Source organism: Rhinolophus sinicus, chromosome 14 (assembly GCF_057876585.1).
Source record: "Rhinolophus sinicus isolate RSI-liver-muscle chromosome 14, RSI-T2T, whole genome shotgun sequence".
NCBI lineage: Eukaryota > Metazoa > Chordata > Mammalia > Chiroptera > Rhinolophidae > Rhinolophus > Rhinolophus sinicus.
Genome location: NC_142514.1, coordinates 46542869 through 46569500, shown reverse-complemented (window position 1 = coordinate 46569500; position 26632 = coordinate 46542869). Strand labels below are relative to the sequence as shown.

At 41.5% G+C, this 26632-nt stretch overlaps 1 protein-coding gene across 2 annotated transcripts in view; it reads right to left on the bottom strand.

The window, feature by feature from the left end:
- ROR1 (ROR family WNT receptor 1) overlaps window positions 1-26632 on the bottom strand; it is a 368857-nt gene that overhangs the window by 274934 nt on the left and 67291 nt on the right. The window lies entirely within an intron of this gene.

Below are 26632 nucleotides of genomic sequence, written 5' to 3'. Positions count from 1 at the left end.
GAGGGAGACGGAGCTAGCACACTAGCTATCTACATCAGAAGCATTCAAACGCAAGTGCAAAAGCATTCCCCAATAAACAAAGGTGCTGGCTCTTTCAGTCACCATTTACTTGTACCTAACTTCTTCCGCTCAAAGTAAAAATGTAGGGATCTAACTCCTGGATGTCCCAGAGCCCCTCCAATATTTCCTTCTACATTCTCTTCTTTGAACTTGCAAGGCAAGGAGACTTCACTCTGATAGATAATGCCTCTAGGTTTCTGATGGAAGCACCCAGACAGCCTTGCACGATGAACTCTGGGCAGTTCCCTCTCACTACCAGCCCTCATTCTTCCTCTCACCAGAAAGAGAAAAGAAAATGCCTGGGTTAGGTGAGAGTGGCAGCTTCCTCTCGATGCTCGGAGTTTAAACCACAGTTCTATAAGAATAGCTAAATGACTACATGCAGATAGAATTAGTTTGGGAAGCATATGTGAATAATACAATGATGTGTGTAGAGAGGAGAACTGGGCAGAGCAGAATACCAAATGATATCTACATTCCAGTTTCAACCATCCCCTTAAGGACAATGGATAGGGATTATTAATGATCCCAAAAAATATATTAAAAGTTTGATTTGTACAATTGGTGAGCCCACACACATTTTTCCTTGTGTTTTGAGTTCAGTTTCTGTTATAATATTTGTGCAATAAATAATAATTTCAAAAGCATATTATATGCAGAGTGTATAATTATGTGATACAAGTATAAACAAATTAGCTTTATAACATGTCAGCCAAGCATTAACCATTTAGAAAATTCTGAGTTAGGACGCCTACCGGGGGTTGCTCACTTACCTCTCTCCCTCAAAAGGAACTATGTCCAGTTGCAACATTCCTTCTGATCCTGGTCCAAATCTTATGGACAGCACACTACCTCTTCAGGAATCTAACAAATGTTCTATGATAACGCAATGAGGTCTTCCATAAGGGCTGTTTTCTTATTCAGAGAGAGACCAGCAAAATTACAGCTATAGTGAATACAAGTTAGGTCCCTAACAACCCAACACCACAGAGCTAATTTCTGTACTGTAAAACAAACAATAACAACAACAACAACAACAACAACAAAATATGGGGAAGAGCAAGATTCGGCACAGAGAGTGGAAAGAGGAAAGATCAGTGTGACTCAGATTTGTGGTGAGAGCCTCCTTTTTATACTTGTTCTGGAACACACAAGCCGCTTCTTAGCAGGCCTGACAAGAGACAGTAAGGTGTGCCCTATCTCAAGGACCTGACAGGCTGGCATAAAGGCACACAGGCTGGACACAAGGGCCAAAATTAGCCCAGGCAAAGTGAGTTGCATGAATACTGGACACACGCCAGTGTTTTCAGGCTCCCCAAGGAGAGAGGTATCTTTGATAAATTAAAATTCTGGGTTATCGGAAGTTCCAAATAACCCATAATAATCACAACCATCATTATCGTAGTCAAGGGCTTGCCATGCACAAACCCCCAGGTTGTGATCCTGCTCTAATGTCTCCAGGTTTTCATTGTTCTGAGAAACAACTAGAACTAGGATCTGGGCAGCTTTTCCAAAACACCTATGATCATACAGTGGATTCAGAGGGACATTTCCATTAATGCGTAGACTTCAACGCAGCCAGATCATGTGCCTCTGCGATCATGCAAGTGATGCTGTTTTATAGAGGGTTGTGGGGGATGACAAAGGAAAACATAAGAAACACACAATTCTTGGCCATTTGGATTCATACTAAAGTTTAAGTAGCGTGGTCATTTGACTCTCATACTGCAAATAAAACTGATGCAAAATGAGTGCTTATTTGCTAACAACAAAAAGGCGTAAAAATATATAACAAGTCTTGAATACAATGTCTTCTCTGTTCCCATCACCACATTCCCAAATTCTACTCATCTTCCCACACTCAGCTCAGATATGCATCTCTCATGACCCTCCAGGTTCTCTCTCTGACACTTTCGCTTCTGTCCCCACCACCCTGTGGGTGGTGACTGCCTCCTCTGACCTCGCACAGGAGTTTACCTGTAGCTGGCCAATTATAATAAGATCATAAGATCGGCCATTTATCTGCACCAGGCCCTTTTCACAGCTTTTTTCAAATCTGGAAAGCAACCATTCCGGGAGCAGAATTCACAATTTAAAGATTTAGAAACCAAACTTGAAGGAGAATGAGTCCATTTCCTGAAGCCGAAAGAGCGTAAAAAGTGAAGACCCTGAATTTGAACCCAAGTCGATCAGATTCCAAAGCCCTTTGCTTTGCATCTTGCTGTATCCCACGGACCGACCACTCTCAGCCTCATAGTTTTCTCTCTCTTACGAGGTGACTAGATCCTTGAAGGCCAGATCCCATCTGTGTCATCACACAGTCATTTATGAGCTGTCTTAAGTAATCCCTGACGTACATGGTGAATGGAGCACGGAGTAGATATTTAATAAATACTTGTTGAATGAATGATAAAATGACAGAAAACCCATGGGAACAGATAGACAGGGCAATTGTCATAGCGTTGGCAATAAAAGATAGCACTGCAATTTTTCTGGGCCTTTAATTACAGAATGCCTTCCTTTTCACTCAGCCCACGTTGATTCATCCTGACCGAGCCACGGCTACTTTTTCATCAGCAGCCTCACCTCAGCCTCGCCTGGGGCCTCCTGTGCGGTGCCAAAGCATGAGGCTCTCCAGGCAAGGAGAGCAACAGCCTGTATTTCTAAAGAGAACTAACTATATGACCATTCCCAGCAGCAACCTTCCCTCCACAAGCTTCAGGATCCCCAAACAGCTAGAATCAGGAAAAGATAAGTAAGCCAAGAAAGGTATTTGGCCCCCGCTCACCTTTTCCATGGTCCAGCAGTAACCTATGCATCTTACTCTAGATTTACTTTTTTCTTTTAAAGCATAAAGGACAAGTGGTGAAGAGCAGGTCCATAAATTTGCTCTGACTTTTATGAGACGGGGAATATTTTCGTCTAAGAGGTCAGCATAACTTGGAGGAAAAGACAAAAAAAGTCTCTGAAAGGGAACCACCACCTCACCCCTGACATAACACAGGACTGCTGTCGACTGTCAAGCGACCCACTTGTTATCGCCCACAGTTACAACTCCTCAAAAGTCATCAAAATAGGTTAATTTTTCCCATTCAAGAGTTGTCATTTCACGTATTTCACATCTCATACAGACAGATTCCGTCGTGAAAGGAACATGAGCAGGACGATTAAGTATTGTCGCTGAATTTCGTAATGATGAAAGAAAACTGGACTCCCTGCATAAACTATCCCCTAGAAGGAAGCAAAGCACAGATGGAAGCCAAAGGAGAGGTTTAAAACATAAGAGGAAGTCCAGTAAACCCACTCCAGTTGCTTTATTTTGTGAAACCACCTGGTCTAACATTCAAGTTTTGTCAAATGTCTTATTCATCCATTCATTTTTTTAAAAAAGCATTAATTGTGTGTCTAATGTAGTGCTATGAACGAGGGATACTATGATGAATAAGGCTTTGTCCCTGTTCTCCAGAAGTTTACAGTTGAGCAGAAGTGGGGTTGTCCAAGAGATCCCATACAGTGCGATAAGTGCAGTGGCAGAACAGTATTCCAGCTACAATGCTGCACCATTCAACTGTATAACTGGCTGCACAACACAGTGTAACAAAAATTAATTAGAATAATGGTTTTCACTATGCACACCCGGTGATTTTACCTATGTTATCTGATTTCATCCTCAATTAATCCATCACAAGAAAATATTCTTCTCAGGAAAAAACCTGAACTATCAAGCCTATTCCTTTCAACTCTATGTAAAAGAACACCTGGAATTTCACAGAGAATAAATTCTGCTACAGAAAGGAAACAGTTTATGACAAACTCAGATATTTCATGAGATAAGCCATAGCTTCTCCATAAAGGTTTCTTAATAAAATAGTTTTCGGCCACTGAACAAACAGGCCTAGTCTAAAACAGTAGACTCCATAGCTAATAAAAAGGCAGTTTCTGTTTTTGGAAGGAAACTTACAAGGAAAGGACTAGAAAACAAAAATCAAAAACAAAAACTGACGTCTTTAGCACTTTAAGGGAAGGAGCAAGTTCCCTGTCCTAAATTCGCCTGACAAGAGGAAATTCAACCAGTTCTCACCTGTACTTGAATGTAAGAAGAGTGGTGCTCTTATTTTCAAAAGAAACCACTTATTCAAGATGATCAAGTGGAAGTAACATTCTAAGTCATTTGGGGAGATGTCGTAGACACCTTGGTGGGTTACGCATGGAGCAGCCACATTCTCCCGGCCCATATTTCTTCGTGTTTGATACTTGGATTACCCCAGCAGGAAACGAGCAGTCTTTGAATGGAGGGTTTTGTTCAGAATTCTAATAGCTTCCAGCATGTGCCCCAGACCACAAGGAGTACACCAAATTTACTTAGACATCCAGGCCAGACGTGAAGAATTTCTCTGTCAGGTCTAGTAAGCTCCACCAATTTAACATTTTGGCTTCTCGTGGGCAAAGAGAAGACAGCCAAACAGCACTGGTGCCGGGAGGCAATCAGGTGACATGTGGCAGTTCTTGAAAGAAAATTAATGAACATGACCAGTAACCTTTCTGCCCCTCTCTACTCTCCTCATTTAAGGGAGGAAAGCAAAATTTCAGCAACTGCTCCTTACACTGAGGCAACTACAGCTCCCCAAAACTGCTTCAAGGCTTCTTTTTTTTTTTTTTTACTCCATCCGATTTACCATATTTCATTGTTTGCTTGCAAGAGCACCTCGCTATAAAGCTTGTTGACTTAAAAGCAGACCCATCATTTGTTCCATTTCACAATTTCATCCTTGCTAATCTAATAAATAAAAAGTTACCAGTGACAACCTCTGATTCAGTCACAAAAGCTAACTACGGATAGTCAAATCCAATGAAATATTTGTTTGATGCCTATTATGTGCCACTCTACCAGGTATACAACATATAGTAATTTAATGACGATGGTGATAACAGCCAATGATGACAATATTATCTTATATTATAATGAAAACAAAACAACAATAATAACAACAATCAACAACCATCATTTAGCAAGTGCTTACTGTGTGAAAAAGTCTGTGGTAAATGTATAAGCCTGCCTGATATCACTCTTTACAACCCTTTGAGCAACATATAATTATTACTTTCCCCTTTTATAGAGGAGCAAAAGAGGATTCCAAGAGATTAAATCAGCTTGCCCAAAGTCACACAGCTGGTAACTGACACCGCGGGGATCTGAACCCAAGCCTGTTTCCAGAAGCAATGCCTTCACATCACGAAAGGAGACCACACTGAAATAACATTGTTTGTCACAGTGCAAAACGATGAAGTGGATGGTATAGTTTTCCAGATTACAACAAAGAGACAGGTGAGTTATATTACTCATACGAATCAAAATTATAACAAAGCTACTTCATCACAGAATTTTGTCATCTCTCTAATATCTGGACCAGCATAATATGTGTGACTCATCTTCACTCCCAAAAAGAGTGACCTAGAGTAATCCACAAAGATGAGGATAGAACGGGTGATACAAAACAACACAGCTATCAGGATGATAGCATCCTTAAATTTTTTTCCCTAGCAAATACGTTCAATTTCTGTTAAATGAAGCTAAATTGTCTATAAGGCTGTATGTATGTATGTATGTATGTATTTCCTGTTGGATTTTCTAGTTTTAACACTCCATTCTTATGTTAGTGCATGGTAAAACATTCTTTACAAGGTTTTTAAAGGACCCATCTTAACAAAGAAAACATTCATAAAAGTTCAATGGGAAACTGAACTCATGGATTGAATGGGTAATAAAAAGCTTATGAACATCTGATTTCCAAACAAAACCAACAAGGAAGAGGTAAAATGAAACAAAACCAAAAAATCCCAAAACCTTGCGGTTCCCAAATTTTGAGAAGAAAACAATGATTGACAGTTTTGGAAAGCTTCAAGAAAAGAAAAAGGCATTGTCCAACGGCTCCTCGACAGCAAAGTTCTGAGGGGTGGAGAGACATTTGGAAGTCTAGTTCTTCTAGGTTCCCACAGACACTCAATTGTTCAATGGGCAGTTATGCCCAAATGTCCAGCCCCAGAATAGTAATCCAGATTTACGGCTGACAGGGACCAGCACAGCTAGAATTCTGTTAATGACGGGGGCAGGGCAAAGGGGGTATGACAACATATGCAGGAAACCATCAAGCGGACTACACTTACACCAAAACAACACACATGGACACGTAAATACAACTGGCACACAATTTCCAAGGTTTCACGAGTCACTGGAGACATGGAATCCAGACTGCGAGCCCTGGCACATAGTAAGAACCCTTACATTGGGGGATCTGGCCAAGTTTAGAGCCGCAAGGAAAATGATTGAACTGCTTTCTTATTTTGTGGCCTTGTAACAGGCAAGTCCCTTCAGTTTCTCAGACATGAGCTGAGAATGAGCAGTTTCCATGTAGTCGATGGTCCAGCCATGCAAAGTGTGGCTGCCAGGGGCTGATTGTCTGAGTCCCAATCCTGCCTCTGTCTCTTAATCGCTGTGTAATCTTGAATAAGTTTTACTTATTCCTCTGTACCTCAGTTTCCTTATCGCTAAGGTAGGGACTGATAATAACACTTACTTCAAAAATGTTGTAAAGATTTGATCAGTCTTTACATAGAAAGCACTTAGAACAACACCTATGTAGCACACAAGCAAACACTAACTAAATGTCAGCTATTATTACGCTATGGGCCTTCTTAGGAAAAGAGCAAGATGACCAAATAAAGGGTCATCTCAGAAAAGCACTACAGGTCTGCAGAGAACAGTAGTTCCTCCTGGCATTAATTTTATGCTCCATATTAAACAATCATCAGATGTTCACTTCGGCTATCTTTGCAAAGTTGACTGGTTAACAGAACACATACTACCAACCATCTATGTTTCCATAACTTTCGTGTCGGGAGTTAGAAAATATAGTTAGCCTGTGAAATTTATCACAAATAACGATTAAGGAAACTATGCCATTAGATTAATAGCCTTCCTTATTTTCAGGCTGTGAAGGCTTGGCCAGCACCCATAGGTCGTGACAAATTAGAAGAGGCCTCAGGGACCATGAGCCTGTACATCTAGTCCGGTCCTCTCACTGTGCAGCTGGGAAAGCTAAACCCAGAGCCGTGCATGACTTGCCCACATAGAACCTGTGAGGAAGTAGCGGAGCCAAGAAGCCAGAGGTTTGGGTGTTTGTTTGCTCATCTGCCTCCTTCCACTAGACTGTCAACCCAGGGAGGCCAGGAATTAGTCATGTATGTCTTCCTACCTTCACACCAGCCCAGCACATCGACACGGAAGACAACAGTAAATGAGGGTTCAAAAGAACCAGAGCAACGCAGTGTTCTTTGGTTCTTCTAAGGTCCTATTTTAACTCTAAAAAGGAGATGGTTATCTCATTCACTGAAAAGATGATGCAAATAAGAAAGAAAAGCAGACAGGAAACCCGAGCATCTGTTGGTCTGTGAGTCAGGAGACCCGAGCTCTCGTCCTACTTCTATCTGAACTTGCTTTGTGACACTGGACAGCATTCAATTTTTCTAAAAGAAGAAGATGCAGAGATAAGATGCTATCCTTGATAGCGCTAAAAGGAGTCAAATTTTATGAGGTCACAAAACAGAATTAAAGAATAAATGCTATAGTTAACTGTATATTGCTTCACATTTATATTACACTAGATAATTCTTCAAAGGCTTCTTTGTACATTATCACTGAATCCTCATGATAACCTTGAAGTAGATCAGGAAATACAGCCCTGTTTTACAGACGACTCCAGTAAGGCACAGAGGGGCCACATGTTTTATATCCGAGTTAAATGACAAATACCACCTGCACCAAGGGGCAGAATTCACACTAAGAAAGAAAAAGATATGCTCCATGGCAGATCAAGGGCCCAAGAAGAGGCAGCACGTAGCTGCAAGCTGGAATTAAAAGGAGCCAAGGGCCTGGCCGTCGCCCCCTCACTACCAACTTGCTTTACTCAAAATTCCACTTTCAAAGATATGCCTCTCCCACAGCCACAGGAAGATCAGACGGGCTATGGGAGATACAAAGTCAAGACACGTTATGGCAGATGGATCAGACATGGAGAAGAAGCCTCTTGAAATGTATCGGGCCTACTATAAAGCAAAATGTATTTCTAAGCCCTTCATTGACACTTCACAGGATGAAAGTTGCTGAAATGGGAAACATGATAATGAATGATAATTAGGTGATACCCACTATTTATTGCTTAAGCTGAATTAAAATGTCATTAATATCCACGTTCTTTACAGACTATGCCACTTAAAAATTTAATTTTAGTACCCCTCAGCAAGTACATAAAATCAACACCACACTTGTCGGGAAGGGCCACTCCACCTCCAAAGCCCAATCTCATCACAGAAAGCCCAAGACTGACCTCCAGGCTACCTGGAACAGACACCTGTCTTTCAAGATGTCCCCAGAATCGTTTGGACATCCTCTCGACATCCTGATAGTTTTCTGCTTTATTGATGAGGGCCATCATCTCAAAATAGAATTCCAAACTATATTTCCCCGGTTTTCTACAACAAGGGGATCAGAAGCTACTGTGCAAAACATGGACACTGAAAAAGAAGTCAAGTGAGGCAGAAACTACTACCTTCTAGGAGACAATCTTCCAACAAGTCTAATGGTAAAGAGGGCTCAGGTGGGGTTTCTGGTATCTTCGTCCTGAGAATAGTCGGTTCAGTGTACTGGACAGCGAGCAGTGGTCTTTTCTCTAGAGCTGTCTCGTAGTGGTAACTGGCATTGTTGCAGAATGTCCCTGTTTATATAACATTCAAACCTGGCTTTCTGGCCCTCCTGAAGATTCAATACTCACGCAGGCTGGAACAGAGCAATATCCAAAAGCAGACAGAAAGACAGGAAATCCAAAAGCACACCAAAGGACTGATGATTAGCAAAATGGAAAATGTTACTCTCAATTTGCATATGCAGCAGTTAATTATTTCTGCCCCAAACTCAAGAGGACCGTAGAGATAAAAGTTCTGGCAGCCACATCTCACTGTGCAGCTTTGTTTCATCACAAAATTTTAATAACGTCCTTATTCTGCTGGTGAAAGGATGGAAATTCCTCCTAGGGAGCAGTGCTCCTCCCCAAAGTAAAGCTCTTTTCCAAAGAGAGAAAATCTTTTATTTTCTTGTGCAGCCGTTTTCAAGACAACCTAAACTTATGTCTCTCAAAACTTCATCAGGCAAAAGAGAACCTTTTGGTCCTAACAAAATTAGTGTCAAAGTAAAGAAAGAGATGGTAATAGGATAAATTCTTTTTAAAACTTTAAAGATTGCACACCCTCCTATCTGTTCATCATTATTATAAGGGAAGCCCACGTTACTGGGTAATTTGTCATCTCAATTTCCTTTGCTCAAAAACACTATCTGCTAACCAGAATATTTTCAAATGTTGACAACGACCAGATCAAACCTTTCAATTCTTTTTAACTTCTTTCCAATTTTCCAAGACAGAATCTCATTAACTAATTTGTCTCTCTGGCCGCTATTTTATGTTATCGTAACCGCTTAGATTTTAAGATATTATTCTATGAAGGATTTCCCTGTAGAGATGGCAGTTACCCACCTTGCCACACACAAAATCCAAGACCAACTAAATCCAATAAAGTTTCATTGAACAGCTGTGATGTATATTACTCAGTTAGGTCTGAATTTTTGAACAATACTACTAATAGCTATTTACTCTGACCTTGTATGCCAGGGATCTTAACATGTTTGGACACATGACATAGTGTGATACTACGTGATGAGGAGAAATGTGGTTTCTGCTCTCTCACAGCCTGGGTTCTGTTCAGAGCCCTCCTAGGCTGTTCTTTTAACCCTTCTGTGCCCCCAGAGTCCTCACATCTTACACATTTCTGAACCTCCAGACCTGGAGCAGCGCATGCAGAGTGGACCTTTGTTGAATGAATGAATAATAAAGTCCTAATAACAGCTAAGTACTCTAAGCACTGATTATAACTATGTGCTGGGCATCATTCAAAGGAATCAACATGTACAAACATCGATTTTAATATTTAATTTAAAAAATCAAATAGGTTCAGGCCGGCCTGGTGGCTCAGGTGGTTAGAGCTCCGTGCTCCTAACTCCGAAGGCTGCCGGTTCGATTCCCACATGGGCCAGTGGGCTCTCAACCACAAGGTTGTCAGTTCAATTCCTCGAGTCCCGCAAGGGATAGTGGGCTCTGCCCCCTGAAACTAAGATTGAACACGGCACCTTGAGCTGAGCTGCCGCTGAGCTCACGGATGGCTGTTGGTTGGAGCGCGTCCTCTCAACCACAAGGTTGCCGGTTCGACTCCCGCAAGGGATGGTGGGCTGCGCCCCCTGCAACTAGCAACGGCAACTGGACCTGGAGCTGAGCTTCGCCCTCCACAACTAAGACTGAAAGAACAACAACTTGACTTGGAAAAAAGTCCTGGAAGTACACACTGTTCCCCAATAAAGTCCTGTTCCCCTTCCCCAATAAAAAAAATCTTTAAAAAAAAAAAATCAAATAGATTCTATAGAATGATTCAAGAGGTCAAAGAGGCGGGAATGGCATATCCTCAGCGAAGAGCAGCTACTTCAGGTGGGCTTTAAAGACAGAAAGGATTCTACAAGATATGTGTGGGGGGTGGGGGGCCCCTGGACAAAGGGAGCCACGTGAGCAATGGCTAAGAGGTGTGAGTGATGAGCCAGCCTGTTGTCATCAAGGGCCTGAGAAAAGCTGGACCAGGTCAGAGGATGTATTGGGGGGAATATAAACAAATGCAATTAGATAGCTAGAGTAAGGCCAGGGCAAGTGGGACCTCAAACACCGGGATGGGGAGGTGATTGGCCTTGATTCCACCAAAGCAGGAGACGCTCACAAAGCTGCTGATAGCAGGAAGGCACACAGCATTCGGTACCCAGTCTTCAACAAAACAGACAAATGCCACAGAGAAAATAAACTTGAAGTTGGGGAGGCAGATAGAAGCATCGCGAAAGTGTCCCAAAGACAGAGTATGGGGAGTCTCATCTTGATGGGGCCTGTTCTTCAAGGAAACTGGACTCAGATAAGGGCAACCGCCCATCTTAAGACTGCTTGATACCAAAACCCCTGGCCGGTCAGAAAACAAAAGTCAGAGGGTCCGCCTACAACTGTGCTGGCTGCGCCCTGCCGAAGGGCATCACACCCAGGGAGCTACTGAGGACACAGTTCCATCCAGGAGTCCAGCAGCCACACTGAGCAGCATGGCCTGGGATGGCAGCCGTGCAAGGGAAGGGCACACACGTACCTTTTCTAACTTGCACCAAGGCATCGCAGGCCTTGGGCGAGCCTCACCAACACAGCCTAACTGCTCCTCCAGTTCCCTCCTTTCACACCCCCAGACTGCATACATTTAGAGCAGTAAGTAACCTGGAGACTTTTACACCAGGAACTATACACATATAAATGCACATTGTTGACTTACTCACTCATACACTCCCACATTCATACATTTCCTTAAGTACAGGATGCTGCACTCGTTACAGTGGGAGATAACAGAGCTCACCATTTAATAGACGTAATTACAAGTACCATAAACAGCACAGCCACAGAGAGTAAATATGTTAACGAGCATTGTTGACAGCATCAAGAAACATGTTGCCAGGTCACAGTCAGGGCAGCTGTGCCAGTCCAGCGAAGGAAAAAAGTCGATACCCTCGTCGAAATAAGACAAAAGGAAAAACAACACTATCATCAAATTTAAATACAAAGTACACTTGGAAGTTTAAACTCAACTAGTAGTTTTGGAGGCAACACAGTTTACTCTGTAAAGCAAAAAGTCAGATTTTTAGAACTAGCAAGGTCTAATCTTGGTTTAGCCACAGAATCGCTGTACCGTTCTAGGAAAATATGCAAAATATACCCAGTCTTCATACGTACAACAGGAAGAGTTTTCATCAATAATGGAGAGGTGGAATGAGAAATCACACATATCTAACGCAGAGTGTTCCTGTGAATTAAAGCCGCCCCCTGCCTTGGCCATGCATTAGGAAGAGGACAGAGATGGCTTAAAACAACTAGATCACCAGGCAAGAGCAGTAAAAAGCCATGAAAAACAGAAGGCTGTACTTTAAGTCAAGAGAACACCGTTTTAGGGAAATAAGAATTTGGCCTAAAAGCACGGGAAGACACATTAAGCCTTAAAGGAAAAGCTGATATGTGAGAGCTAACAGATAGAGTAGAGCTCCACATGTCTGTATCCTGGTAGCCAGTCAGTACAGGTCAACTTCAGTGGCAGACAGCTACCTGTTAAATTAGGTTGAGGACGAAAGCGAGGAAGGTCCTGTGTGCCTAGAACTATGACAGGCAACTTAACATTTATTACTTTATTTAATCCTCACAGCACCCTGTCAATTTAGATCTCACTGTCCCTACTACACAGTGAAGAAAGAAAAAAAATGAGTCTAGAAGAACATAAGGATCCAGTCACTTCTATCGATGCCAACTGTGCAATGGGGATGGGGTGGGGGTGGAGAGAGACTCCAGAGGCACCTTTGGTAACCAAGAGCTGCTGAGGAAACAGAACAAGATAGCCTTAAGAGGCTTACCAAATATGGCTCACTCGACAGACTCTAAAAGACCCAAATATAGTATGGACGTGCACTTGATCGTGGCCTCCATGGCACATATCCACTGTCAATTGTCTCCAGTTGATAAGAATGAACAGACTCACAGCTATTTGTAGACCAGCCACAGTCTACTAGGATAACAGATATCCAAGTACATCCAACATGGAAAAGACACTTGAGATAAGAACACCACCTCAGCAAATTTCAGACTTGGGAATCACCACACCTGAGGCTCAATCATAAAACGAGTCACCTAAAGTTAGTCTTTATCTATAGCATGCTTATTCTATTCTTAGTTCCTTTACTTTCACGTTTTATTCAAGCATTAGTTAGGTTGCTTTTATTAATTATTCTGCAAATGAGAGGCTACAGAAAAATAAACATAAAAACTAGGTCTAAGCCATCAAAAACAATCGATTATCTAGACATTTAAAACGGACTTCAACTACATATATGAAAACACACTCTTTCCTGTTAAAAAAAAAAAAAAAAAAAAGAAGCTTCCGAAAGTTGTTCATAAACTGACACTTGGAAAACTGAATCCTATTTCTTCATTCAATCATTCATTCAACAAATGCTTACTGAGCAACTGTTAAATGCCTGGAACTACTTTAGATGTTCAAAATACAGAGATAAAAAATACCTCCTGCCCTCAACGAAATAAAATCTCACGAGTGAAGACAAGGTAAAAAAAAGAAATCTGCAATAAGAATGCATGGAGATGGTGCTGGGCTGATGAGTGCAGGTGTGGTGGGAAACAGGGGGCGTGCCCCTCACCCAGTCTCATACAGAACCAGGGATGACAAGTTTGGGAGTTGGGGGTGGAGGATAATTCTAGATAGAATAAAATGGACCACTTCCACTTCTGGCCAAGATGGAGTAACAGGGACAGTCGTTAAGATCTGGATAAGAGGCAAAGATGGGCAATGATTTCCGGAAATAAAAAGGAAACACACGAAGTGAGTCCTATGAGTCCCCCATCTTACTACCTCCAAGTTTCCAGGTCGAGGTATGTGGAAGCAGGGGAAACTCGAATGGACTTCCTGAGTTGAGTAAATGAGCTAACAGTCCAGGGAGACCACAGAAGTAGAGTTTGCAAGACAGAGTACCAGAGCCAAACCTTTGGAGAGACTGTATAGATTTGAGAGACCTGGATTTTTACATTCTACCCATATAAAAGTGTGAACTGGTCAAAAGATAAATAAAATAAAATAAAATAAAATCAGAATATCAGAGAAGGGAGAGCTGCACAGAAACACACAGGGAGTCCTCCTCAACACTTGGTGGAATACTGATCAGTGCATGTGTGCAAGGCCAACAGCGACGGCTGTGGGGAAAAAATCACAGTTCCCCCTCAAGCACAGGCCAGAATGCATAGATGGCATGTGTCTCTGTCATGGGGAGCGATTAGCCCTAGACTGAGCACGGGACCTGTCCTGTGTAACAAATCTTAAAAGCCAGACCCAAAAGAATCAAACTGCTTCAAAGTATCTTAATCACATCCCAAAACAAAGAATATTTCAGAGATACAAAAATATCCAGCACCCAACAAGGTAAAATTCACAACATCTGGCTTCCAATCAAAAATTACCAGGTTTGCAAAAAGCAGGAAAATGTGACCCCTGATAAGGAGAAAAATCAACCAATCAGAACTGACACAGGGGTCAGAATCAGCAGACAAGGACATTCAGGAAGTTCTTATAACATATGCCACATGTTCAAATAAGACAATAAAGATATAAAAAAGGCCCAAATCAAACTTCTAGAGGTGAAATCTACAGCATAGGAGATAAAAAATACAGTGGATTAGACTAACGTCAGACTTGATATTGCAGAAGATGAAGATTACTGAACTTGAAAACACAAAAATCGAAGCCAACCAAAATGAAACAGAGAAAATATAATTTTTTAAAATATAAAATATTAATATTTAATTATGTCATTAATAAATTACTGTATTAAATATTAATATTCATCTCTGTCCTCAAGTAATTTACAACCTTTATGTGGAAACAAATTGTGATAAAAAAGAAATAAGGTTATAAAATACTTGAAAAACAGAAAATATAAAACAGAAAAAAATGTCATGAGGCACTACCTAATTAATTACCAAAAAAGTATAACAGACACAACTGTTTAAAGGAAAGGAAAAGATTATGTCAGGCTGGGGAGAAATGGGTAAGAATGGTCAAAGAGGAAACATTTGAATTGTCTTTTTTATAAATGGATATTTTCATGTAACAAAGCATTATTCATTAGGATATATGTAGAAATGTAACTTTTTCTCTTCCTTATTCATTCATTCACCATTTATTGAGTAGCATTTACCTGTCAGATCCTAGCTAAATACAGACATGTTCTGTTTCTACCCCAATGGATTTATAATCCAGCGAAGGCAAAAGTAAGAAATGACTTATTGGCCGCCCTGTAAGACACACTCAATGTGTGTTCAAGTGTTGTGAGAAGGGGCAGCTAACTCTGCTAGGGAAAGGAAACAGAAGAAATTCACAGGATAGACAACTGTCACCTATCTAAAATCTCCATCCTGTTCAGCTTCCAGATTTGGCTGCCACAAAGAGCGGCTGGAAGTAAGTGGGAAAGTCCACCAAGGAAAGAAGCAGGAAGCAAGCAGCTTTTCACTGGATTTTTAATTCACTTATCATGTGAGGAAGAAGTCAGGAACCTCCTTTCTCCGGACAATCAGGGACACCTAAATGATGCTAAGATTTAGATAAGCCCTGACAACTTTGTGGGAGAATGACTTAAATAGGTGGGCAGCAGGACAGTGGTAAACCATATATTCTTAGAATAAAGCCTCAGTGAGGAAAAGATTCAAAGCACGAGACCGGCATGAGATTGGTTACCTGATATTTTCATGAAAGAACAAGGACATTGTATTTTTCCTGTAGCTAGGAGTCCTATGCAAAGCTAGAGGTAAATTTCATGATAATGGAATCCAAGAGTCACATTTTACAACTGACCGCCCCCCCCCCCGCCCCCCCCCCCCCCCCCCCCCCCCCCCGAGAGTAAGAGGCTGGACCAAGGCCACAAGGAGGGCCAGGGACCATGCTAATGAAAATTCGTGTCCTCCCACCTCTGGGAAGTCGGCAATGTTTACATTAAATCATGTTGCCTCTATCTATTTCTTAGAGTGAGCTAATTTGTCCTGTGATTTTAATAGAGAACTATGCTAATATAGAAAACTATGCTAATCAATCGGATGTGGAAATGGATGCTTTATAATAAGCCTTGGTTTAATAGTTTTACTAAGAGTGAGTGGCTCACTAAGAAAATCCCATAATTTTCATTCATGTTCCATTGACAATGAAAGATTCCTTATTGCATCCCCAGTGCATTGTTCAATCTTCAATTTATAGTCTATTTTGCTGAGAAAACAAAATCGGTATAGGAGTAAGGTATGAGCTAGGACTCTCACTCTGCCACACACGAGATAGATGATGTTGGGCAGGATATTTACCCTCTCGGTTTCTCATCTGTAAAATGAAGCTAACAATAGGACCTACTTCCTAAGTTTTGAGAATCCAGTGAGATAACTGACTGCAAAAGCACATTGCCAGGCACATGATAGGAGTTGGGGGGAAAAACAAAAACACTAGAAGCGGTTTTTGCCACAGCTGGTGACTGACGGTGGGGATATAGCAGTTGTTACTATTATTAGTATCTTGAGGTTAATATCCACACTGGACATCTTTCTCCATTCTGGTGAGAACTCAGGTGCATATATGCCAGGCACTGACGACATTACAACAGTTTATTCTTAGAATTTCTCTCCTTGAAAGTTTGTGCTTTTCCATATATTTAAACCTAACTCGACATTGTCACAATTATGTATCTCATAATAATAATAGTTACTCTTTTAAGTCTGAGAAGTGCTAACTTCTTTGCCACCTTATGCTATAAACACTGGGCCATAGAGAGCTTGGTAATAAAATGTAAGAGTATCACACTTTCTCCATCTCTGCAATGTCCTCACATAAAAGCTGGGCCCTATTACAAGTGTCAGCCTGAGTTTCCCCTGGTTAAAGTATGTGCTAATACTGAACTGTCATGCTCCAGATTTGTCCTAAAAGTAGGATGTGAATGCAACAACTACTCTCTCCCAGTGAAAATGATCTGGTTCATTTTTGAATTTTTTCCCTTCCATCAATACCCAAAGGAACTGGTTTGCATTAGTGACTAAGTGCCTACAAAGGTTTCTTCCTCTTCTGGACAATTAATTTATATCATATAAGACAAATATTGGCACATCTGGACAAACTCAGCATGAGTCTAAAAACCATGAAATTTCCCAAGGCATCTGTGAATAAAAACACCTCTCCAAGCTTTTCAGAAATGACAGACTGAGGTAGGGGATGGTGGGGGGAGCAGGGGGTGGTAGGAAAATGAACACGATAACCCTCTTCAATGGTCTGAAGGGCTGTCATGTGAAAGAGGCAGCAGACTGCTGATGCTGAGTGCTCAGGAGGGCAGAACGAGGACACACATGTGGAAAAGTTCAGGGGTGGAGGGTGGAGGGGAGCTTTCAGCTCTGTATAAGGAGAGTTCCCAGGGCTGGGGGCATGCACATGTATGCCTCAGAAGGTGAAACAGACAAGGAGGGTGGAATCCAGACACCACCATTCTCCATTGATGAGCTCCTCACATGGGGAGAGTTTCCCCCAGCTAAGCCCTCAATGATCAATCAGAACAGTTATTCCTCCATTCCATGATTATCGCAGCACTGAAAGAAAACAGAAATATTTGACACTCAATATGGGGTAGGCATTATGACTATTTCCACTCTTACTCTTACTTCTGACAAACAGTAGGGGTTTGTCACATGCCTTTGGAATAGGATCATCTACATGACCTAATGGTTAAAATCTCTCTAGTTCTGCTTTGTAGCTTCTCTTTTGGTCTTAAAACCTACTGAGAAGGTCAGGTTGGTCTACGCTCAGCTTGGCCAGTGCTTTGATGTAAGATGCCAGGCTAATTGTTTTCTATCTTCCCAACAACATATAAAGAGAGACACTTATCACCACCAACTTTAACTCAGGAAAGGATTATAGGAATTAGCTAAGAAATTATCACAAATCATATTTCATGTACAGGTGTGCTGCCCCCCTTTGCCCAACACATGTTTTGTGTAAATCACATTCTTTTTTCATACCAAATGAGCTTATAATTGTTTGCATATGTTTATTATTGTATTCCAAGAATTTTACTATATCACCATTAAAGAAAGTTTGGAAAACAGGAAAATGGGGCAATGAGGGGGAATAATCACTCTCGGTCTTTACATTATTGTTTCTTCTCTGTTGCCTTTGTGCCTGAGTGACAGTGATCTCTTTCCACATAATTTTAATTTAGACTGCAATTTCCAAGGTGATGTTTTAGCATTTTTAACTGCTTTTCGCTTAGTGATGGCTCCTCCATTAAGTTCCTCTGTTCTCAAGACAAACTGAGTACAGTGGTACCTCGGTTTTCGAATGTCTCCATTGACGAACATTTCGGTTTACGAATGCCGTAAATTTTATGGCTCTATGGTATCATTAGATAATAAAACTCATGCTAAATTTGCAGTTTTAGGGGTTGGTTTTCAAGGTCTGGAACAGATTAATCCATTTTGCATTACTTTCTATGGGGAAATCGTGCCTTGGTTTTCGAACCTTTCAGAACTCGAACGATCTTCCGGAACGGATTATGTTCGAAAACCGAGATTCGGAAACATTTTGAAGTCCCATGGGATATTACTATTGAGAAACATGAAATTTTTAAACAAAAGAAAAAAAAATCAGCACTTGAAGGAAGAATGGGTCAGACAACCCCTTGTTTTATAGACGAGGACTGTAAAACCCAAAGAGACAAGCCCGCAGCGGTCTCTGCTAGAACAGAGGCCACTAGGAGTCAAGCCATAGTCTCTCCCCACTGATACTCACCCCCAACACACGTCCTGGGAGTTTGGCTTTCGTACCTTCCCTTCCCTACAAAGGTCCCTAAGAACATGTTCTGTGTACAACGGATGCATAGCAAACTATTTAAGGCTTTGATGCAGGTGACCCTACTCAGCCTGCCCTACGGTATAGCTAGGACAGGAGGAGAAACCTCCCACCTTCGCTTGACATCTTTACTCAACTTATGACATATCTTTATACATCCAAATTACGATAGTTTATTTCATACCCATCGAATCAGCAAAAACTAAAAATATTCCTAATACTGAGAAGCACAAAAGGTGAGGAGCAACAGGAACTCAGATACGGGAGGCAGGAGTTCACACTGGCACGAGGCATCAGGAGTGTAAGTCAGCCCCATCTACATTAAGCCGATCACACGCATGCTCTGTCATATCCCGAGGTGCAGACCCCAGAACAATTTTCCCACATGCTTACAAAGGACAGGTCAGAATTTTTCACAGCAGCATTGTTTTTAGTATAATACAGAAAAAAAAAAAAAAACACTGGAGAATAAAGACATTAACTGTTAAATGGTCACATAATAAAATCGTTACTGTATGGCAGCTAAAATAACTTCCTAGGTTAACATGCAGTTCCTAAATTTACAAGGTTAAATATCAAAAGCATAATGTTGAGCAAGAAGAGGAAGCTGTGGGAGCTCAAGTATAGTATGTTGTTGCCACTTACATAAAGTGTAAAAATCAGCAAAGCTTTATCGTATCATTAGGGCATTTATACATACATAGCAAAAGTAAAAAAGCATGCATGGGAATGAAAGACATTAAACGTAGCTGAGAGATTGTCTCTGGAGAAGAAAGAAATAGCATTTAGGACAGATGCATGCCAGGGGAGGCTTCAATTTTATCTGTAATGTTTTATTTCTTTAAAAAATCTGAAGCAAGGGGCAGCCAGATGGCTCAGTTGGTTAGAGCACGAGCCCTCAACCACACAGTTGCCAGTTCAATTCCCCCATGGGATGGTGGGCTGTGCCCCCTGCAACTAAAGATTGAAAACGGCAACTGGACTTGGAGCTGATGGGTCCTGGAGAAACACACTGTTCCCCAAATTCCTCAATTAAATAAATAAATAAACTATGAAACAAATATGGCAAAATGTTTGTATCTGTATCTGAAAAGAAATTTGCCTTTTTTTTTTTTGTATACTTAAGATACTTGAAAATTGAAAAAAAAAAAAAAGAAAAAGTATGATGGCTTAGTGGTTGGTCTGGATATGCAGAAGTCTGAAAACGTAGGAATAACAAATGATCCACCCACTATTTTGGGCATTGTAACAAGCCTAATAATGTCCATCACACCCATTCCCCAACATAGTGTCATGGCAAAAGTAAATATAGGCTAAATGTTGAAAAAAATGAATAAATAAACAAACAAACAAATAAATGACCAAATGAACTGAATAGGTGGTTACACATGCCTTTGATTAATAAAAATGGAAAAAACAAATAAATATTGTTAATAATTTGAAATTCCAACTCTTTCTAAGTATCAGTCCACGGGGAACCCTTAGTAGACAAAAAGAAATTGAAAATAAGCGAACAAAGTAACTTTTAAAGATTTTTCTATCCCTAAAATTCAGTGTTTTTTTTCTTATTTCAGAGGCAGGCCCAGCACACTCATCACATTCTATTCCTCTAAAGGATCAGGAGTTCATCGCCATCACAGAGGCCAGGATATGGACAATAGTCTGAAATATAAGTAAGTCTCAGGGTAAGTCAACTAAAGTGCTCTTCTGAGCATTATCTGAAGAATTCTCAGCAATTCTCTGCCTTGTTTACCAGGTGCATTAGGATTCTAAATCATTCTGTCTTCACCAATGGAAGCCGAATGGAAATTGTTTCTAAACTCTCTTCAAAACCCTAGAATGTAATAAAAAATTGTTATAGTGTGATCCTCGAGATTTCAAATTCCTGACCATTATAAGGAATGAACAGACTCAATGAAATCGAGCAGAAATCCACTACCATACATTTTTGCCTTTTTTTTCCACAAAAATTCAAGTGAATTTAAAAAGAACCAAAAAATAAGACACGTGATACCTTCACCCAAGCCAAGTAATCAAATCAAAAAAAGCAGTTTAAAATAGTGTAAACAAAGAGAATCATTTTAGAAAGTACCACAAACCTCCACTACCTGAAATGAGGTTGAGTGTTTTTTACTTTCTTATGTTCTTAAAATATTAATTTATTTTTAAATATAATCCTGGAGCTTCCTTCAAAATACCCTCTCCATGAAGAGGGGGAGAGGGAGGTATATCTTTATAGTGTCCCTTTAAAGTTTAACAAAAGAAGAATTCAAATGGAGTTACCTTCCCTCGGCAAAAGTCTTTTTGCAAACGTGTAACAGGATCTTACTCCAGTCACTAGGTCTGCTCTCCACACAAAGAAAAGCTGGAAAACATTTGCGTTATGCTTCTGGAGTTAAAAATGAAGAAGCCTTTTCCTTTCCATCAGTTCTTTTTTATTAATAAGGTGGCCACACTAAGCCAGAAATTATAACCATCTGCTTTAGCCATTAAATGCAGATTCAAAGGCCTAATGATAAAGTGACCTCTTTATTAATAACAGAAAGCGACAAGTGGCATTTTCTCAGAGTATGCAAGGAAATAAATCAATCCATAAGTTCAAGTTGATGGTCCACCTCAGCAAGATGGCCTCTTAAGTTTTCTCTGTCACCTTCATGGTTTCGACAGCGAGGTAAACAAAGTGGGAACTCCGAAAGTCCCTTTCCCGTGAGTTTTCTTTCCCTCTGCTATTGATGAGATGCCAGTCACCACCTCACATAATCTGAAGACACTATTTTTTATTTTTCCCCATCACTAAAGAATCATCATACACTCCATCTAACCAATGAGGAGACACATGGGACTTATTTCCTCCAGTGATTATGTCTGAATCAAGGCCTTCTGTGGGGAAGCCACAGATCTGCAGGAAGAAACAATGGTAGAATCAATGCAGCTGTATTTTAATATTTCAGTACTGTAGCCCCCATGTTTCCCTTAATTCATACATTAGAATTTTAATTATCAAGTTGCTAAATTATGGTGGCTTTCAGTTGAAGTGGGTTTTACCAACCCAACCTTGAAGGGCAGACAGAAGTTCTTTGTTGAGCCGCCAGACGCATGGAGACACATGAGGCAGTATCTCCGTCCCCTGCCTCAGATCCTTCTGGCAAGAAGCCTCCACCGCCACCTACAGCACAGGAATCTCTGGGAGATAAATCTCCCTGGCTCTTGTCCAAGGGTCTTTAGTACTGGAAGGACCAGAAAGACCTCCTTACAAACCTCATCTTTCTCCTAACTCAGTTCATCGGTTTGAGCCCTGAAAAACAGTGAAAACACTGAGCTAGGTCACGAAGGCTGAGCAGTTCTTGGATCGAATCCTTTGTAAAGGATGGGGAAATCCCTTGTTTTCCACCACAGAGGGGTTTCTGCAAGTACCGTCTTCACTGCAAAGTTGAAATTCTCTAAAGACACATAACCCCAAAGCAAGCAGGCACCCAGCAGCACCTCTTGCCCCACTGCCTTGTTTCTTCTCTCCTGGGTTTCCCCTTATGCTTTCCTCACTCCTGCCACACTGGAGAAGGCAGTCCCACCTACCAAAGTAGAAAAAGACCTCTGCAGGGCTAAGAGGGCAGAGGCAAGAACAAGGGACTGAAGGTTCAACCAGAGACCCTTGAGAGTCCGCTTGAAGGGGACATCAGGGAACTCAGCCAGTCCACAGACTTACCAAAAGAAGCTCCCTTGTCTCCAACCAGAACTAAACGTGCACCACAGCAGAAAGAGCATGAGACAGGCCACTCCCATTCCAGCCAAACCCCACAGATGCACCCGAGAGACTGAGAGGTACAGGTCTCATCTTCAGGTCGCCCCTCCTGGGCCTTGCTCTACAGTAACAAGGTATGTGACATTAGGAGTCTGACTTAACTTCTCAAGGCCTCACTAATCTTCCGCATAAAATAAGTGGGCAGGACTAGGCCATGTCAAAAGTCTCTTGCAGCCTTGGCATTCTATAATTTTTAATGACTTCCTTTATCTGTTGCCTCAGTTTCCTCAAGCATAAAATCATGCTGTTGGGAGTAGATGGTTTTCAGGGTCCTTTCCAACACTGAGGCTCTATGATTCAGCTGATGAATCCAGATCACAAGCAAGGATTATTCTATTAATCTCAGTGGCCTTTTCTTTGCCAAATAATGATAGGAATGTGCTTCAGCTGAATGCCCCCATCCCAGCTACCAGTACATCTGGTTGGGAAACATACAGCTACTTCTATCCACCCGCTTGCCAACACGGAAATCTTCAAACAAAGACGGGATGATTAATAGCATCTTTAATAGGGCCCCCACCTTGACATTAAATCTTGGGCTGAGGTTATCAAAAACAGCAAACACACAAAGAACTTACTCACAGCCTTGAGAGCAAGCCAGAAAGAGAGCCAGAGACTGTGCAGGTGGCTGGAAGGAAAACTGACATGAATTACAAAGAAAAGGTGCATTGAGTTAATAGAATATAACTCTGGTATTGAGGGTGGGGGTTGAAAACAGATGTGAGGGGCAGTCCACCTCAGCACCATGAGAAATGAAAGCAAGAGCCACAACATTTCTCAGTCTCTCTCTCTCTCTCTCTCTCTCTCTCTCTCTCTCTCTCTCTCTCTCTCTCTCTCTTTCGCTCTCTCGCTCGCTCGCTCTCTCTGTCTTTCTCTCTCTCTGAAAGCATATGAAATTCACTGTGTTGGCCCAGGGGTGTGGATTGTGGTGCCCTTAGAGCGACACTGTACAGCCAAAAGCTGATTAGACACAGCCCCTAAAAGCCAGTATTCCAGACGGAGTTTGAAGCTAAGGAATAGTGTGAAGGTGGGGGTGGCAATTTTACACACTGGAGAGGGTTCTGTGCATAAAGACTGTAAGATCAAGTTCCACTTTCATGACCTTCTACAGTTATTAAGCCCCTAGACCAAATTCCTCATCTTTAAAATGGATATGACAAATACCAGGGCATTTCAAATCATCAGAAAACACATTTTTAAAGTGTGTAAAACATATACAAGTATGGGGGCTACAGCAGACCCTCCAAAAAACTGGAACTTATCAAGATGTGTGCAGGTATCAAAGATCAGAACACAGTGATGGGTGACTCCAGAGAGACAAACAGAAATCAAGAAAGGACAGGCAGTGACAAACAAGAAAACATGGTGGGTCAAGGGCTGAAATCGCAGGCTACAAGAAATTCTTTAGCACCATTACTTTTAATCAATATCTATTGATGTTAAGGGGGGGAAAAGCAGATTGTCAGTTGAATGGTAAAATAGGACCCCATTTATGTTGAGAGAGAAGCAGAGAGAGAAGAAATAACATAAAACAAAGAGAGACGAGAGGCATATTCTAAATACTAAAAGTAGTTATCACTAGGTCTGAATTCTAGGTTATTTCAGGGTTTGTTTGTTTTTTGTCTGTTGTTTTATCAATATGTGTTTTTTCCAAATAGTTTCTAATATATAGAGAAATTTCAGTTTTTCTGATTTCAAACGTAATAAAAAATGTAGATTAAACATTTAATAACATGCATTGAGACGCTGTTATACTGGGAAACCTGAAGTCCTGTGGAAGCTCATTGGCATTCTGAAACTAGGGCTGTGTTCTAATTATTCAAAAGTTGTTATCACCTACACGGAGAATCCCAGTCGGTCAAGAAGTGTATGTGGAGGGCTTGCTTAATTCAAAAGCACAACATTAAACATTTCAGGGGGAAAAAAGTTCCCAAAAGCCCCAGTCTCATTAGGGACCTAGACATGCTCACGTGAAATTATAACTCAGAATGTCGGGTGCCACCAGTAGGACAGTAAATTCAAGGAGGGTGATTTGAGCCAGGCCTTGGAGACCTGGGGAACTTCAGAAAGAGGGATAAAGTCACTTTCTATTGCAGAGACGATTTAATTAAAAAGAAGTTGCATTCTACCCACTCCGCCAGGTAACAGAGAATTCATTGTATTCTGAGGAATTGAAAATCTCACAAGAAGGCAGATTGCATGACCATTCATTTGCAATAGCTTCTTTTAGGAAAGGGAATCATTAGAATCACACAGAAGGGCTGCTTGCTTTCATTCAGTAGATAACTTTAACCAGACTTCCAAACCACACGAACCACATTGAACAAGTACACTCCTTGCACTGGACTCCTATAGAGCCTAATTTTCACCTCGGCCCAACACTTCCTCAGATTCCCTTCACTGTTATCAAGCGACTTAACTGCTTTCCATCTCTCATCCCCAGCCTCCAAGCACCCCAGAAGCCCGTGAATTCCTTTTATTCTTTCATGTAGTCATCAAAATTTTTCAACACGTGCTATGTGCCAACAACACAAAGATAAATAATACAGCCCCACCCTCACAGACATCATAGTTTGTGGCAATAACTGACTCATTAACAAATACCTCCAGCTCAATGGCCGAGACCTGCACAGCGTATCCAAGAGCAAGAAAGCAAGGATGTGTCTGACCAGCCTGAACCGAGGCCTTGGGGGTTGGGGGATGACAGGGACAAAGGCAAGACCTGAGGTGAAAAGCAACATAGAGGGAACAGAAAACTACGTGGCCAACCTTCAAGTACAAGTCAGAGAGGAAAGACACAACCAGAACAGGCCACACTGACCGAGGGCTGTCGGTGTGTGAGGTCAACTTCATGTTCACGATAACCTGCTGAGGTAGGTTCCATCATCCTAATGTTACAGACTAGGAAACTGAGATCACATAGGTTAAGTAACTCAGGCAGTAAGGGAGGTAACCACTCTGATAGGCTGCTTTTCCCTGAGGCTTGAAGGGTGAGCAGGGGCTGTTCTGAGAACCCCGTTAGTGCCATGCTAAGGAGCTTGGGCTTTTCCCATAGACAATGCGGAGGTTTTAAGAATGGGAGTGACACAGTCAGCGTCATCTCAGGAAGTTATTCCAGCCAGGTGTGGGGGACTGATTGAATCGTTAGGGAGACCAGTTAGGAAGCTATTGCAATGTTCCGCTGAGTACTGCAGTTGCCTGATCTAATGGTGTAAGGAAGGAGTACAGGGAACAGATGCAAAATATATTTGTTGGGAGGCAATTCTCTGTGGGTCTCTTGAGTTTCTATACATATTGTGAGCAAACCACTGGCTGCCCTTGGTTGCAGTTTATCTTTTCAAAGGTATGCATATGAAACACAGCCTTGGAAGATAATGGTTTTCCTCTTGCGCAAAGGGAAAGCATGCTTAAGCCCAATATAAAAGATTTGGGTTTCCTAAGCTCAGGGTTCCTCTCCTGATACACAATGCACTGCATGCATAGGTATCATCTGGCTCTCTACATGACACCCTAAGGGAATTGGCGCAAGAAAATGGTGACACTCTGGCTACTGTGATTGCTGTGAGTAATGAATTCCTTTGTCTCTAACCTAGGAGTCTCATGTCTTCTGCCAGCATCCATGAAACTGTGGCAGGCTAACTAATTTATCTGCATGTAGAGTAAAATCTCAAATCCCTCCCAGTTCTAAGGATTTATTTAGGAGGGAAAACCAGCAGTATTGGTGAGTGGCTAAATGTAGAAGGGAAGAAAGAAAAAGGAATCAATGATTATTTCTGGTGTCTTAGCTTGGATGAAGGAGAGAGCACAGTAGAGTCACCAACTAAGATAAAATATGTAACAGGTACAAGGTTGGGACATGGGAGGTCCTGGGGATTAGACGATACATTCATTTTAGAGGCTTCGGCGTCATCCATGTGGACCTATCCAGCAAAGAGCTAAATACTGGAGTCAAAAGGGTTAAAGATACAGACATGGGGTCAGTAGCATCAGGGGGTAGCTGAAACCATGAGAGTGCGTAAAATCCTCTGCCAAATATATAAAAAGACTGTTGGATCCTCAGTGCCGAGCAAAGGGCTTGACACAATGTATACACTAAATAAATGTCTGTTAAATGAATGGCCACGGCCACATGGCTGCTGAGACGAGAGGGCCCTCCACACGCCTCCTCCCTATCCAGGT